The 14,727-nt window shown below is 36.3% G+C and overlaps 1 protein-coding gene across 7 annotated transcripts in view; it reads right to left on the reverse strand.

Moving 5' to 3' along the window:
• Positions 1-14,727, reverse strand: part of LRRC49 (leucine rich repeat containing 49) — a 161,362-nt gene that overhangs the window by 66,078 nt on the left and 80,557 nt on the right. The window lies entirely within an intron of this gene.

Genomic DNA, 14,727 nt, shown 5'->3' on the forward strand with positions numbered 1-14,727 from the left:
TGTGCATCATGGTTCCACATAGGTTTAAAGTTTCTATCATCAAGATAAGAAGGATAAAAGTAATACATCTAACAATATTGACTGGATCTGTGATAGAAAATCAGAACTTTTTTGATGAAAAAAACAAGGGTAAATATCTTTTAAAACTCCAATTATATTAATAAATTATTCTCCATTAATATAATTACTTTTGGTTTGTTTTTAAGTTGTGTTGCCCAGTCTCATTTTTTAAATTCTAAAAGCTATGAAATATAGCATGATGACCGTAGTTAATAATCCTGTATTATAATCTTGGCATTTGCCAAGAGAATAGATCTTAAATGTTCTCACTACAAAATATATATATATATAATTAGGTGAAGTGATAGAAATGTTAACTAACTTGATTGTGGTAATCATTTTATAAAATATATCAAATCACCACACTGTACACCTTAATTTTATATAGTTTTTGTCAATCATACCTCAACAAAGCTCAAAAAAGTAGAATCGACAAAATAACATAGACAGTTTACAAAAATGCTTAAAAATCAATCATAATCCCATACACCTAACTCAAATCTTACAATTTCTGTGTATCAGTTGATAATATTCACTATGAGCAATTTTTTAAAGGTTATAATCTATATACATAATCTGGACCATTTTTCCCCCTGAAGACTATCTGATTTTAATAAATTATAACCATGTAACTTTTAATTTTCATTACCAAAAGATTTGCAGATTCTCAAAATGATAAGATAATTTGAGAAGACAATTTATTCATAAAAGACAAGCTTGAAAACATCTTCAGAGATAGGAAACCATAACAAGTAACTTAGCAGATTTGAAGAATTACTCTTTTAGAAACAAAAAATTCTAAGAATTGAAATTTAAAATTCAACAAAGGGAGATTTAATAGCAGATTATACACAGCTGAAGACAGGATCAGTCAACTGGAAAATAGAGGATGAGAATGTTTTCTATATGTTTTAGTATCAACCCACATATTTCTCTATCATAGCACTTAACCTGTTTCATTTTAATTATTTCTGGTGCTATCCCTCATGCCTCCCACGCCATAAAATAAGCTCTATGAATGCATGAACCATGTCTGTTCAGTAATTTATTAAAACTGAAACTGCTACATCAAATGGTAGACATATTTCTCTCCTTTTGATATGTCTGCAAACTGCCCTCCATAAATGCAGTTCTAATTTACACTCCTACCAGATTTCAACATTTGATTTAAAACCTGATGGTTAGTCATGAAAGCTGTTCACCAAATATTCTTGTGTCTTCGCATGTCCAAGACACATTGTGAGATAGCACTTCTAGCCCACTTGAAGTTAGATGTGGCCATGTGACTTGCTTTGGCCAATGTCATATCGACAAAAGTGACATGTATTTACTTCTGGTTGAAAACTTTCAAAGACAATGTATGATACAACTATTCTCTCTCTCACCTTGCTGTAGCACCTGCAAAACTCCACAGGTGGGTACTTTGAAAGCCTGAGTACTAGAATGAGGACAACACAGAGCAAAGATCCAAAATCACACATCATAAGCAGACAGGTATTAGAAGCCTGAAATAAACTTTGTTGTTTTAATTCACTGAAGTTAGAGAAGCTGTTATTGCAGCACAATCTAGCCTGTGCAGACCAGTATATATATGTTATATTAGAATTAAAGAAAGTCAAAGAGACTATGAAAATGTGTTCTAGAAGATGGACCACTATACATGCTCCTGAAAACAAAGAAAAACCCTAGATTAAATAATTATATTTAAAAATGCACAAACAGACACCAACACAGAGTTAAAAAAGAAAACTGAGAAAGCATACACTAGACAATTCTAATTTTAGAAATAAGGAAACGAATGCTCTAAGACAGTAGTAACTTATATGAGGTCACATAGCTAGTGACAAGGCCAGGATCAGGACCAGAAGCCATGGCCTGCTAGAAACAAAATTCATATTTTTTTAATAATAAAGATATATTTAAATTAATTTTACTGATTTTAGATAGATAAGAGTTTAGAACTCAGAAGTGATCTGCCATATGTTTTAGTTGTTTTAAAGGAAATGGAAATGTAACGTAATTTTAGTGAATTTTAAGTGTCTTTTACAATATGGAAAATAATAATAATAATAATTATTATTTTTTAAGACAGAGTCTTGCGTCTTGCTTGTTGCCTAGGCTGGAGTGCCGTGGTGCAATGTCGGCTCACTGCAATCTCCATCTCCTGGGTTCAAGCAATTCTCATGTCTTAGCCTCCCGAGAAGCTGGGATTACAGGCATGTGCCACCATGCTAGGCTAATTTTTGTATTTTTAGTAGAGACAGGGTTTTACCATGTTGGCCAGGCTGGTCTCAAACTCCTATCCTCAAGTAATCTGCCCACTTCAGCCTCCCAAAGTGCTGCAATTACAGGCATGAGCCACCAATGCCCTGTTGGAAAATAATTATTCTTAACTTTTAAAAACTAAATAGAGGTAATGAGGAGAAATAAACTAAATTAAAAATGCAGAACTTTGAATCCTAGCTTCAATAATTCTGTTAAATTCTTTTATTCAGTAAATACTGATTTGGTACCTACAGAGTACAATCTATTTTAGAATAAAGTGTTTAAAAGAGCAAAATATATTGATGTTCAATTGTTGACTCATCTATAAAATGTGAACTAGAAACAGATTGGTTTTTCAAAGAGCCAATTTCAAACAGTACTGGAAACTGTATGGATCACGTACTGCACATACTTATGAGATGATTTCATCAGATTTTTGAAAAGAATTTGAGCTTCTATTAAAGGCAGTAGGGCTTTAAAGGAAAGCTAAACCTTGGAAAACTGGATTTACACCAAATCAATTCAAATACTGAATGTTTTAAGGAATTTATGTATCTGAGAGCTATATTTCAGCCCAAATAATTACTGAGTAACTAAACTTAGAAATAAAAATAAACCTCTAATTGTGAAGATAAGTTATAAATCTGTTGGTAAGAAAGAAAAACTAAAATTCTGGCATCTTCTTGATAATAGTCCAATTTCTGGGACAAAAGCCATATTCTTTATATAGCAAAAAATAAAAATAAAAAAATTAAATAAATTCGGGGGGAATCTGGGACAAAAAACTACTTTTTCCTCACTTCGTTTTGGCCATGCAGACCCAATACAGAAATGATTTCAAGTCAATGAAGCCATGCAGTGATTTAATAGGTGTTTGATAACCTAGATTATACTTTGTTAGCAGATATTAAGGCCTAAAACAATGCATATATTACACAAGAAGACTTGATCCAAAATAAATAATAGTAGTCCTAATATAGGCAGCAATTTATTTTATGAAATTTAAAAAATCAAATGGCAAGGTGTGTTTTAACCATATACTTTAGTTATAAACATTATTTTCTTTGAACATACAAAATATTAAAACAGACTTTAAAATCGTAGGGTTTTTTCCCTCAAAGAGATGGTCAATAATTTTTACTCAAACAATCACTTTTAGCAAACAAAACTGACTTTTTTGCAGGGTCACACCTAGTGTTAGAGATTAGAAGTCATGTCCCCTGACTTCTGGTCCAGGGATATTATCTGTAAAATGCTGGAGAGGGAAATAGCCAGAACAGGGTAGGTTATGTTGCTGTAACAACTTCAAAACTTTCACTGGCTTATGATTTTAAAACAGTTTAGTTCTTGATCACGCAAAGAACACTGCAACTGTCTTCAATGTAGTGGCTAAGTATTCCTGAGTACTTCGATCTGATGACATCCTCAACTTTATATAGGCTTCCACAGTGACTACCACATGGGAAGGAAGCATGAGAATCACGCTTTTAAATGCTTCTGCCTGGAAATTATATACATTATTTTTGCTCACATTTCATTGGCCAAACATCTTCCCGCATGTCAAAAAGGAGGGGAACCAGAGCATATTGGTGAACATTAAGTAATGTCTACCAAAACAGAAAACTTACACCTGAGATGAGCTCCTTTTTTTTTTTTTTGTGTGTGTGTGTGTGTGAAGAGCAAATTGTAAACAAGTTCACACTAAGCCAATTAAATGTGAGCTTGAGGTGAAAACTTCAGACATTGTTTGTTTCTGAATTGTGTTGTTGTTTTGTTTTGAGACAGGGTCTCATTCTGTCCCCCAGGCTTGAGTACAGTGGCGAGATCTTGGCTCACTGCAGCTTTGACCTCCTGGATTCAAGTGATCCTCCTGCCTCAGTCCCCCAAGTCGCTGGGACTACAGGTGCATGCCTCCACACTCGGCTAAATTTTTTGTATTTTTTGTAGAGACAGGGTTTTGCCATGTTGGCCAGGCTGGGCTTGAACTCTTGACCTCAAGCAATCCACCTGCCTCAGCTTCCCAAAGTGCCAGGATTACAGGCATGAGCCACCATACCCGGTCCTGTTTCAGAACTGTGAGAATACTGCCTGCATTCACAAAATGCTGCCTTAGAAATAAAAAAGAGAAAATTCTGCCTCCCAGAATTTTCTATACAAGGGTCCTTGTTCTAGCCCCTCAACATGTGTCTATTCTCTCTTTTTTTTGAATAGTTGTGAAAACAGGTGAAGATTACTGGGATATCTTCCTTATGTCTTCTCCTTTGTCAACTAATCATGTCAGATTCTTTGGAAATGCTCTAGTTTGTTGTCTGCCCTCTAAAACTAGTAATAGTTCAGTGTAATCTGACCATTGTAGAAAAAAATGGGATGGGACTGTCTCCATTTTCTGAATTCTCTTTTTCCATAAATGAATAGTTTTAAGCCATATTAACTTTTAATAATCACATCTCATAATTAATTCAACTTGAATTTGGCAATTCCAAGTCACTTTAATACATGCTGCTAAGTCTAATCTTCTATAATATACTATATTTGTACTAAGAATTGTTTTGCTTGATTGTTGCTATGGAGTAAAGTCCAGGATTTTCAATTCATCTATTTTTTTTATGTTGTTAAATTCTGCTTACTTTTCTAGACTAGGCATAAACAAACTTTTTTCTGTAAAGGATCAGATAGTATAATAAATATTTTAGGCTTTGTGAGCTATATGTGATCTCTATCTCATATCCTTCTTTGTTGGTCTTTCTTTTTTTTTTACAATGCTTTGAAAATATAAAAACCATTATTAGCTTGAAACTTGTACAAAAAGTGGGCTGCCAGATGGATCTAGCTCATAGGCTGTAGTTTGCCAAACCCTGTTCTAGACTATGAAGGTACTTTTGGATTCTCATTTGATCAACCAATATATCAAGAACTCTAATTTCTCTAGTTTCTGTCATTCACATACTTTACCAGAATAACAAATATTTTCTCTTAGACATTAATAAAAATGTGAATAGAATGGGCCGGAGGAAAAAAGCCTCATGGCATGCCAGTACAGATTTCTTTAAAGGCTGGCATTAATCCATTACTTCATGTTCTGTAAGTACACTTGAATCAAAAATCTATATAACCATGTCATATAATTTACTCAAAATGATGCCATGAAAGACTTTGTCAAATGTTTTGCTTAAATACCAAAACACTGTCTATAGCACTCCTCTGACAAGGTTTATTTGTAATTTCTAGGGCAGGAAACTAATTTTTTTTTCTGGAATGAATTGTTTTTTAGTGAGCTAATGCTGCCTCCTAGTGACCAATTCCCAAGTACTCACAAACCATCTTTTTATTTTATTATTTTCTTTTGAGACAGAGTCTCCTTCCGTCACCAGGCTGGAGTGCAGTGACGCGATCTCGGCTCACCGCAACCTCCAACTCCCTGGTTCATGCCATTCTCCTGCCTCAGCCTCCTGAGTAGCTGGGATTACAGGCACACACCACCATGCCCAGTTATTTTTTGTATTTTTAGTAGAGATGGAATTTTACCATGTTGGCCAGGATGGTCTCAATCTCCTGACCTCATGATCTGCCCACCTCAACCTCCCAAAGTACTGGGATTACAGGAGTGAGTCACCATGCTGGGCCATAAACCATCTTTTAATAATGCAATTTAAATTTATTTCATAATCAACATCAAGTTAACTGCCACAATTTGTGGAATTTATATTCTCTACTTTTGAGATAAGAAAACCCACCATGCCACAAAGTCACTGTAGCCAGACTGCCTCTCTAGATTCCTCCTCTATGAGCACAGCATCTCTGAAAGAAAGGCAGCAGCCACACTCAGGGGCTTATAGATAGAACTCCCATCTCCCTGGGACAGAGCACCTGCGGGAAGTGGCGGTTGTGGGTGCAGTTTCAGCAGACTTAAATGTTCCTGCCTGCGAGCTCTGAAGAGAGCAGCGGATCTCCCAGCAGAGTGCTCGAGCTCTGCTAAAGGACAGACTGCCTCCTCAAGTGGGTCCATGACCCCCTTGCTTCCTGATGGGGAGACACCTCCCAGCATGGGTTGACAGACACTTCATACAGGAGAGCTCCGTCTGGCATCTGGTGGGTGCCCCTCTGGGACGAAGCTTCCAGAGGAAAGAGCAGGCAGCAATGTTTGCTGTTCTGCAGCCTCTGCTGGTGACACCCAGGCAAACAAGGTCTGGAGTGGACCTCCAGCAAACTCCAGCAGACCTGCAGAAGAGGGGCCTGACTGTTACAAGGAAAACTAACAAACAGAAAGCAATAGCATCAACATCAACAAAAAGGACAACCACGCAAAAACTCCATCCGAAGGTCACCAACAGCAAAGACTAAAGGTAGATAAATCCATGAAGATGAGGAAAAACCAGCACAAAACGGCTGAAAATTCCAAAAACCAGAATGCCTCTTCTCCAAAGGATCACAACTCCTCACCAGCAAGGGAACAAATCTGGACGGAGAATGAGTTTGACAAACTGACAGAAGTAGGCTTCAGAAGGTGGGTAGTAACAAACTCCTCCAGGCTAAAGCAGCATGTTCTAACCCAATGGAATGAAGCTAAGAACCTTGAAAAAATGTTATAGAAACTGCTAACAAGAATAACCAGTTTAGAGAAGAACATAAATGACCTGATGGAGCTGAAAAACACAGCACAAGAATTTCATGAAGCATACACAAGTATCAATAGCTGAATTGATCATGCAGAATAAAGGATATCAGAGACTGAAGATCAACTTGATGAAATGAAGTGTGAAGACAAGATTAGAGAAAAAAAGAGTGAAAAGGAATAAACAAAGCAGCCAAGAAATATGGCACTATGTGAAAAGACCAAACCTACATTTGATTGCTGTACCTAAAAGTGACAGGGAGAATGGAAGCAACTTGGAAAACACACTTCAGGATATTACCCAGGGGAACTTCCCCAACCTAGCAAGACAGGCCAACATTCAAATTCAGGAAATACACAGAACACCACAAAGATACTCCTTGAGAAAACCAACCTCAAGACATATAATTGTCAGATACACCAAGGTTGAAATGAAGGAAAACATGTTAAGCACAGCCAGAGAGAAAGGTCGGGTTATCTACAAAAGGGAGCCCATCAGACTAACATTGGATCTCTCTGCAGAAACCCTACAAGCCAGGAGAGAGTGGGGGCCAATATTCAACATTCTTAAAGAAAAGAATTTTAAACCCAGAATTTCATATCCAGCCAAGCTAAGCTTCATAAGTGAAGGAGACATAAAATCCTTTACAGACAAGCAAATGCTGAGGGATTTTGTCACCACCAGGCCTGCCTTACAAGAGCTCCTAAAGGAAGCACTAAATATGGAAAGGAAAAAACAGTACCAGCCACTGCAAAAACAAACCAAAATGTAAAGACCATCGACACTATGAAGAAACTGTATCAACTAATGGACAAAAAAACCCCGCTAGCATCATAATTACAGGATCAAGTTCACACATAACAATATTAACCTTAAATGTAAACAGGTTAAATGCCCCAATTAAAAGAAACAGACTGGCAAATTGGATAAAGAGTCTAGACTCATCGGTGTGCTATATTCAGGAGACCCATCTCATGTGCAAAAACACACATAGGCTCAAAATAAAGGGATAGAGGAAGATTTACCAAGGAAAATGAAAGCAAAAAAAAAAAAAAAAAAAGCAGGGGTTGCAATCCTAGTCTCTGACAAAATAGACTTTAAGCCAACAAAGATCAAAAAAGACAAAGAAGGGCATTGCGTAATAATAAAGGGATCAATTCAACAAGAAGAGCTAACCATCCTAAATATATATGCACCCAATATAGAAGCACCCAGATTCATAAAACAAGTTCTTAGAGACCCACAAGGAGACTTAGACTCCCACAGAATAATAGTGGGAGACTTTAACAGCCCATTGTCAATATTAGACAGATCAATGAGACAGAAATTTAATAAGGATATTCAGGACTTGAACTCAGCTCTGGACCATGTGGACCTAATAGACATCTACAAAACTCTCCACACCAAATCAACAGAATATACATTCTTTTCAGCACCACATCACACTTATTCTAAAATCGACCACATAATTGGAAGTAAAACATTCCTCAGCAAATGCAAAAGAATGGAAATCATAACAGTCTCTCAGACCACAGTGCAATCAATTAGAACTCAGGATTAAGAAACGCACTCAAAATCGCAAAACTACATGGAAACTGAACAACCTGCACCTGAATGACTACTGGGTAAATAACGAATTTAAGGGAGAAATAAAGAAGTTCTTTGAAACCAATGAGAACAAAGATACGATGTACCGGAATCTCTGAGTGCTAACACAGTGTTTAGAGGGAAATTTACAGCACTAAATGGCCATAAGAGAAAGTGGGAAAGATCTAAAATTGACACCCTAACATCACAATTGAAAGAATTAGAGAAGCAAGAGCAAACAAATTCAAAAGGTAGTAGAAGACAAGAAATAATTAAGATCAGAGCAGAACTGAAGTATATAGAGACATGAAAAACCCTTGAAAGAAAATCAATGAATCCAGGAGCTGGTTTTTTGAAAAGATCAATAAAATAGATAGACTGCTAGCCAGACTAATAAAGAAAAAGAAGAGAGAAGAATCAAATATACACAATAAAAAATGATAAAGGGGAGATCACCACCGATCCCAAAGAAATACAAACTACCATCAGAGAATACTATAAACACCTCTATGCAAATAAACTAGAAAATCTAGAAGAAATAGATAAATTCCTGGACACACACACCCTCCCAAGACTAAACCACGAAGAAGTTGAATCCCCGAATAGACCAATAACAAGTTCTGTAATTGAGGCAGTAATTAATAGCCTACCAATGAAGAAAAAGCCCAGGACCAGACGGATTCATAGCTGAATTCTACCAGAGGTACAAAGAGGAGCTGGTACCATCCCTTGTGAAACTACTCTAAACAATAGAAAAGAGGGACTCCTCCCTAACTCATTTTATGAGGCTAGCATCATCCTGATACTAAAACCTGGCAAAGACAAAACAAAAAAAAAGAAAATTTCAGGCCAATATCCCTGATGAACATCAATGCAAAAATCCTCAATAAAATACTGGCAAACCGAATCCAGCAGCACATTAAAAAGCTTATCCACCATGATTAACTCGGCTTCACCCCTGGGATGCAAGGCTGGTTCAAGATATGCAAATCAATAAATATAATCCATCACATAAACAGAACCAATGACAAAAACCACATGATTATCTCAATAGATGCAGAAAAGGCCTTTAATAAAATTCAACACCGCTTCATGCTAAAAACACTCAACAAACTAGGCACTGATAGAACATATCGCAAAATAATAAGAGTTACTTATGACAAACCCATAGCCAATATCATACTGAATGGGCAAAAGCTGGACGCATTCCCTTTGAAAACTGGCACAAGACAAGGATGCCCCCTCTCACCACTCCTATTCAACATAGTATTGGAAGTTCTGGCCAGGGCAATCATGCAAGAGAAAGAAATAAAGCATATTCAGATAGGAAGAAAGGAAGCCATATTATCTCTGTTTGCAGATGACATGATTGTATGTTTAGAAAATCCCATCGTCTCAGCCCAAAAACTCCTTAAGCTGATAAGCAACATCAGCAAAGTCTCAGGATACAAAATCAATGTCCAAAAATCAAAAGCATTCCTATACACCAATAATAGACAAACAGAGAGCCAAATCATGAGCAAACTCCCATTCAAAATTGCTACAAACAGGATAAAATACCTAGGAATACAACTTACAAGGGATGTGAAGGAGCTCTTCAAGGAGAACTAAAAACCACTGCTCAAGGAAATAAGAGAGGACACAAACAAATGGAAAAACGTTCCATGCTTGTGGATAGGAAGAATCAATATCGGGAAAATGGCCAAACTGCCCAAAATAATTTATATATTTAATGCTATTCCCATCAAGCTACCACTGACTTTCTTCATAGAATTAGAAAAAACTACTTTAAATTTCATATGCAACCAAAAAAGAGCCCACATAGCCAAGACAATCCTAAGAAAATGAATAAAGTTTGAGGCATCATGCTGCCTGACTTCAAACTATGCTACAAGGCTACAGTAACCAAAACAACATGATACTGGTACCAAAACAGATATACAGACCAATGGAACAGAACAGAGGCCTCAGAAATAATGCCACACATCTACAACCATCTGATCTTTGACAAATTTGACAAAAACAAGCAATGGGTAAAGGATTCCCAATTTAATAAATGGTGTTGGGAAAAGTGGCTAGCCATATGCAGAAAACTGAAACTGGACCCCTTCCTTACACCTTACATAAAAATTAACTCAAAATAGATTAAAGACTTAAACGTAAGACCTAAAACCATGAAAACTCTAGAAGAAAACCTAGGCAATACCATTCAGGCCATAGGCATGGGCAAAGACTTCATGACTAAAACACCAAAAGCAATGGCAACAAAAGCCAAAATTGACAAATGGGATCTAATTAAACTAAAGAGCTTCTGCACAGTAAAAGAAACTATCATCAGAGTGAACAGGCAACCTACAGAACAGAAGAAAATTTTTGCAATCGATCCATCTGACAAAGGGCTAATATCCAGAATCTACAAGGAACATAAACAAATTTACAAGAAAAAAACAACCCCACCAGAAAGTGAGGGAAGCATATGAACAGACACTTCTCAAAAGAAGACATTTATGCAGCCAGCAAACATGAAGAAAAGCTCATCATCACTGGTCATTAGAGAAATGCAAATCAAACCACAATGAGATACCATCTCACGCCAGTTAGAATGGTGATCATTAAAAAGTCAGGAAACAGCAGATGCTGGAGAGAATGTGGAGAAATAGGAACGCTTTTACACTGTTGGTGGGAGTGTAAATTAGTTCAACCATTGTGGAAGACAGTGTGGCAATTCCTCAAGGATCTAGAACTAGAAATACCATTTGACCCAGCAATCCCATTACTGGGTATATACCCAAAGTATTATAAGTCATTCTACTATAAAGACACATGCATACATATGTTTATTGCAGCACTATTCACAATAGCAAAGACTTGGAACCAAAATGCCCATCAATCTTAGGTTGGATAAAGAAAATGTGGCACATATACACCATGGAATACCATGCAACCATAAAAAAGAATGAGTTCATGTCCTTTGCAGGGACATGGATAAAGCTGGAAACCATCATTCTCAGCAAACTAACACAGGAACAGAAAACCAAACACTGCATGTTCTCACTCATAAGTGGGAGTTTAACAATGAGAACACATGGGCACAGGGAGGGGAACATCACACAGCAGGGCCTGTTGGGGTATGGAGGCAAGGAGAGGGATAGAATTAGGAGAAATATCTAATGCAGATTACGCGTTGATGGGTGCAGCAAACCACCATGGCACATGTATACCTATGTAACAAACCTGCACGTTCTGCACATGTATCCCAGAACTTAAAGTATAATAAAAAATAAATAAATAAAGTAATACTGCAAAAAAAAAAAAAAAAAGGTTAGTTCATCTTACCTTTCAGCTGCTCCATTATTCTACACCCCTACCTAGACACAACTCTCAATGGCTCAGTGATTTATTCAGTGCTCTAGATTAAGGACTGCCAAACTCTAGGACACAGGCCAAAGTCAGCCACCTGTTTTTCTAAATAACATTCTCTTGGAACAGAGTCATGCTTATTCATATATGTATTGCCCATGCCTTTTTTCATACTACAATGGGAGAACTGAGTAGTTTCAACAGAGAATATGCAGGCCCCAAAGACTAAAATATTTACTATCAGGTCCTTTATAGATAAAATTTGCCAACCCTTGCTCTAGATGTGGGCCTGAGTTCCAACTTATTTATTCACCTATCCTAAGTTTCACTTTTATCTTATTAATCTTTATGTAATCTTTACAAACTAAAACCCATTCTTCTTAAGAAAGATAAAGCAAAATAGGAGTTGAGGCCAGTGATAGATGGCATCATATTATCTCTTGCCATTCCTCTGGATCAGATGCCCAGAGTCTTACTCTGATTAATCTCCTTGCTTCTCATCTCATCACCCATCACATCCTCTCCAATCCATCTTCAAGGCTGAACCCAGAAAGACAGTCTTCTTAATAGGCAAATCCAATTTAACTACCTTGAACTCTTCAAGGGTTTCTCCTACTATGTCCAAGACAAAAATCTAAACTCCTTATTATGATATAAAATGCCCTAGCCCTTGCCTGTCCTTGCCTGTCAGACATACTTGCCTCCCTCTATGCCCCTCAGCCATGTACATTCAATGCTTAGCCATTTTAAACTGCTGTCAGCTGCTATATTCTCTCAGCTTCCTTCTGTATTTTGCATGCCTTTATTCTCCATAAATCCATTCTCCTTCTTCTTTACCACTCTTAAAGTCTTGAGTCAGTCATTTTCTCCTTTGAAACTTTTTTGTTTTTCAGGTAGACTTGGGATTGCTTTGCTCTTTGACATCACTTTGCCCTGAGTATAAGTGTGTTGACACAAACATATATCTCTATTGATCCATCTAGCAATCTCATCTCTCTCGATTGCCATTTTGCATTGTAATCCGGCTGCATGGTTGCCTCTGCAGATGACTGCAAGTAACTTTAGAGCATGAACTGTGATTTTGCTCTTTTCATCTATATTGTCTAATATATATCCTAGTACAGAAACTCCTGAGTTCAAGATACCTAAGCGTCTCAGGGACTTTTTCCCAGTGCCTCTAGGCCAAAAGAAATATGTGACAACTCTGTTTACTAAATAGTTAGGTCCAAACAATTTAGTATGTATTCATGGTCTAGCAATTTAGTAGCAATTAAAAAATAATATATGTAAATAGAAAGAAAAAATTTTATATCATTTTTAAATAACCACAGCTACTTATCAATGGAATGTGTAGAACCAGGAGGATGTTATACAACTTCTCAAACAGAGAATCACATTGGACACTGCCACCCTCATTTCCTGTTCCACACTGATTTTGGCAAGGTATTTATTTTTATTACAACAACTACTGAAAATTCAGCTTTTCAAAGATAGGATGTGATTGAAAGAAATATAGTGTGAACTAATGTTGAAATGGTAAACTGTTTGAGCTACTAATTTGCTCACAGTCTCACAAATGTCAAATCTCACTATGTTTCCCTTGGAAGTTAAAAATATTCACTCCCTATGAGTTCACTGCAGCATCCTCTGCATGCAGTTTAGGAAACACTGCCCCAATGCACAGAAGTTCATTAAATACTTGTGTAATCCACCACAGTAAGAATGTTTATATGGTAATTTACACAAAAATTCAATTAAGATATTGTTTCTTAAAAAGCAAAAATAGTTACTGGCATCAGCAAACTTTTTCAGCCAGATAATAAATATTTTGAGCTTGTAGGCCATATAGTATCCATAGCAACTACTTGACTCTGCCGTTGCAGCATCAAAGCAGACATAGATAATACATAAATGAATGGGCATCACTGTGTTCCAATACAACTTTATTTACAAAAACAGGTAGCCAGCTCATAGGCTGTTTGCTGACATTTGTTATAAAAAGTCCTTTAAAAAGGTACAGCTTCCACATTAAAATTACTAAAAAGTTATAAACAAAAGGTGAGACTAAATACCATAAGTCCATATAGATATGAATGAATGAATAAATTTAAATTTTTATGAGGAATGGGATTACAAAGGGAAAAAGAGAAACTTCACAAAGAAAAGTTTGATAGAAATCTTCCTAAAGTAAGCATCCTCAATAAAGAGATAAATATGAATAACATGTTGTAAAACATGCTGGTCTAAGATGCAATGAGAAGAATACAAAATCACTAATATGATATTAATGCCAAAAACCTATAAGTAAAAATTAATCATGAGGAAACATCAAAAAATCTGAATTGAGGGTCATTCTACAAAAAAACTGACCTGTAATCTTCATAAATATCAGTCATGAAAATCAAAGAAAGAATGAGAAATAGTTCCAGAAAAATGATGACTTTAGAGACATGACAACAAAATTCATCTATAATGCAATGTATAATTCTAAATTGCATCTTTATGCTATAAAGAACAATATTGATATAACTAGTAAAAGTTGAATGTGGTGTGAGAATTAGATGTTAGTAATCTGTAGGTGCCAGGCAAGAAAGAAGAATGGTTTCTGCCCTTAAAGACTATATATTGTTTGGGTAGACAAGACTGACAAATAAATTCACTATGAGGAACGTACCACATAATTAAGTACTAATTTATATAAATGAGCTAGCTCTAAATCTTATCCCACTCATCTCAACCTCATTAGAAAGAGCAATTTAAGAAGTAGCAAAGATGCTTAACTAAGAAAGACATGGCGATAAAGGTAAAGAGTTACCACAAAAGTATGAAACAGTGTTGACAC

Source organism: Papio anubis, chromosome 7 (genome assembly GCF_008728515.1).
Source record: "Papio anubis isolate 15944 chromosome 7, Panubis1.0, whole genome shotgun sequence".
In the NCBI taxonomy this organism is placed as follows: Eukaryota; Metazoa; Chordata; class Mammalia; order Primates; family Cercopithecidae; genus Papio; species Papio anubis.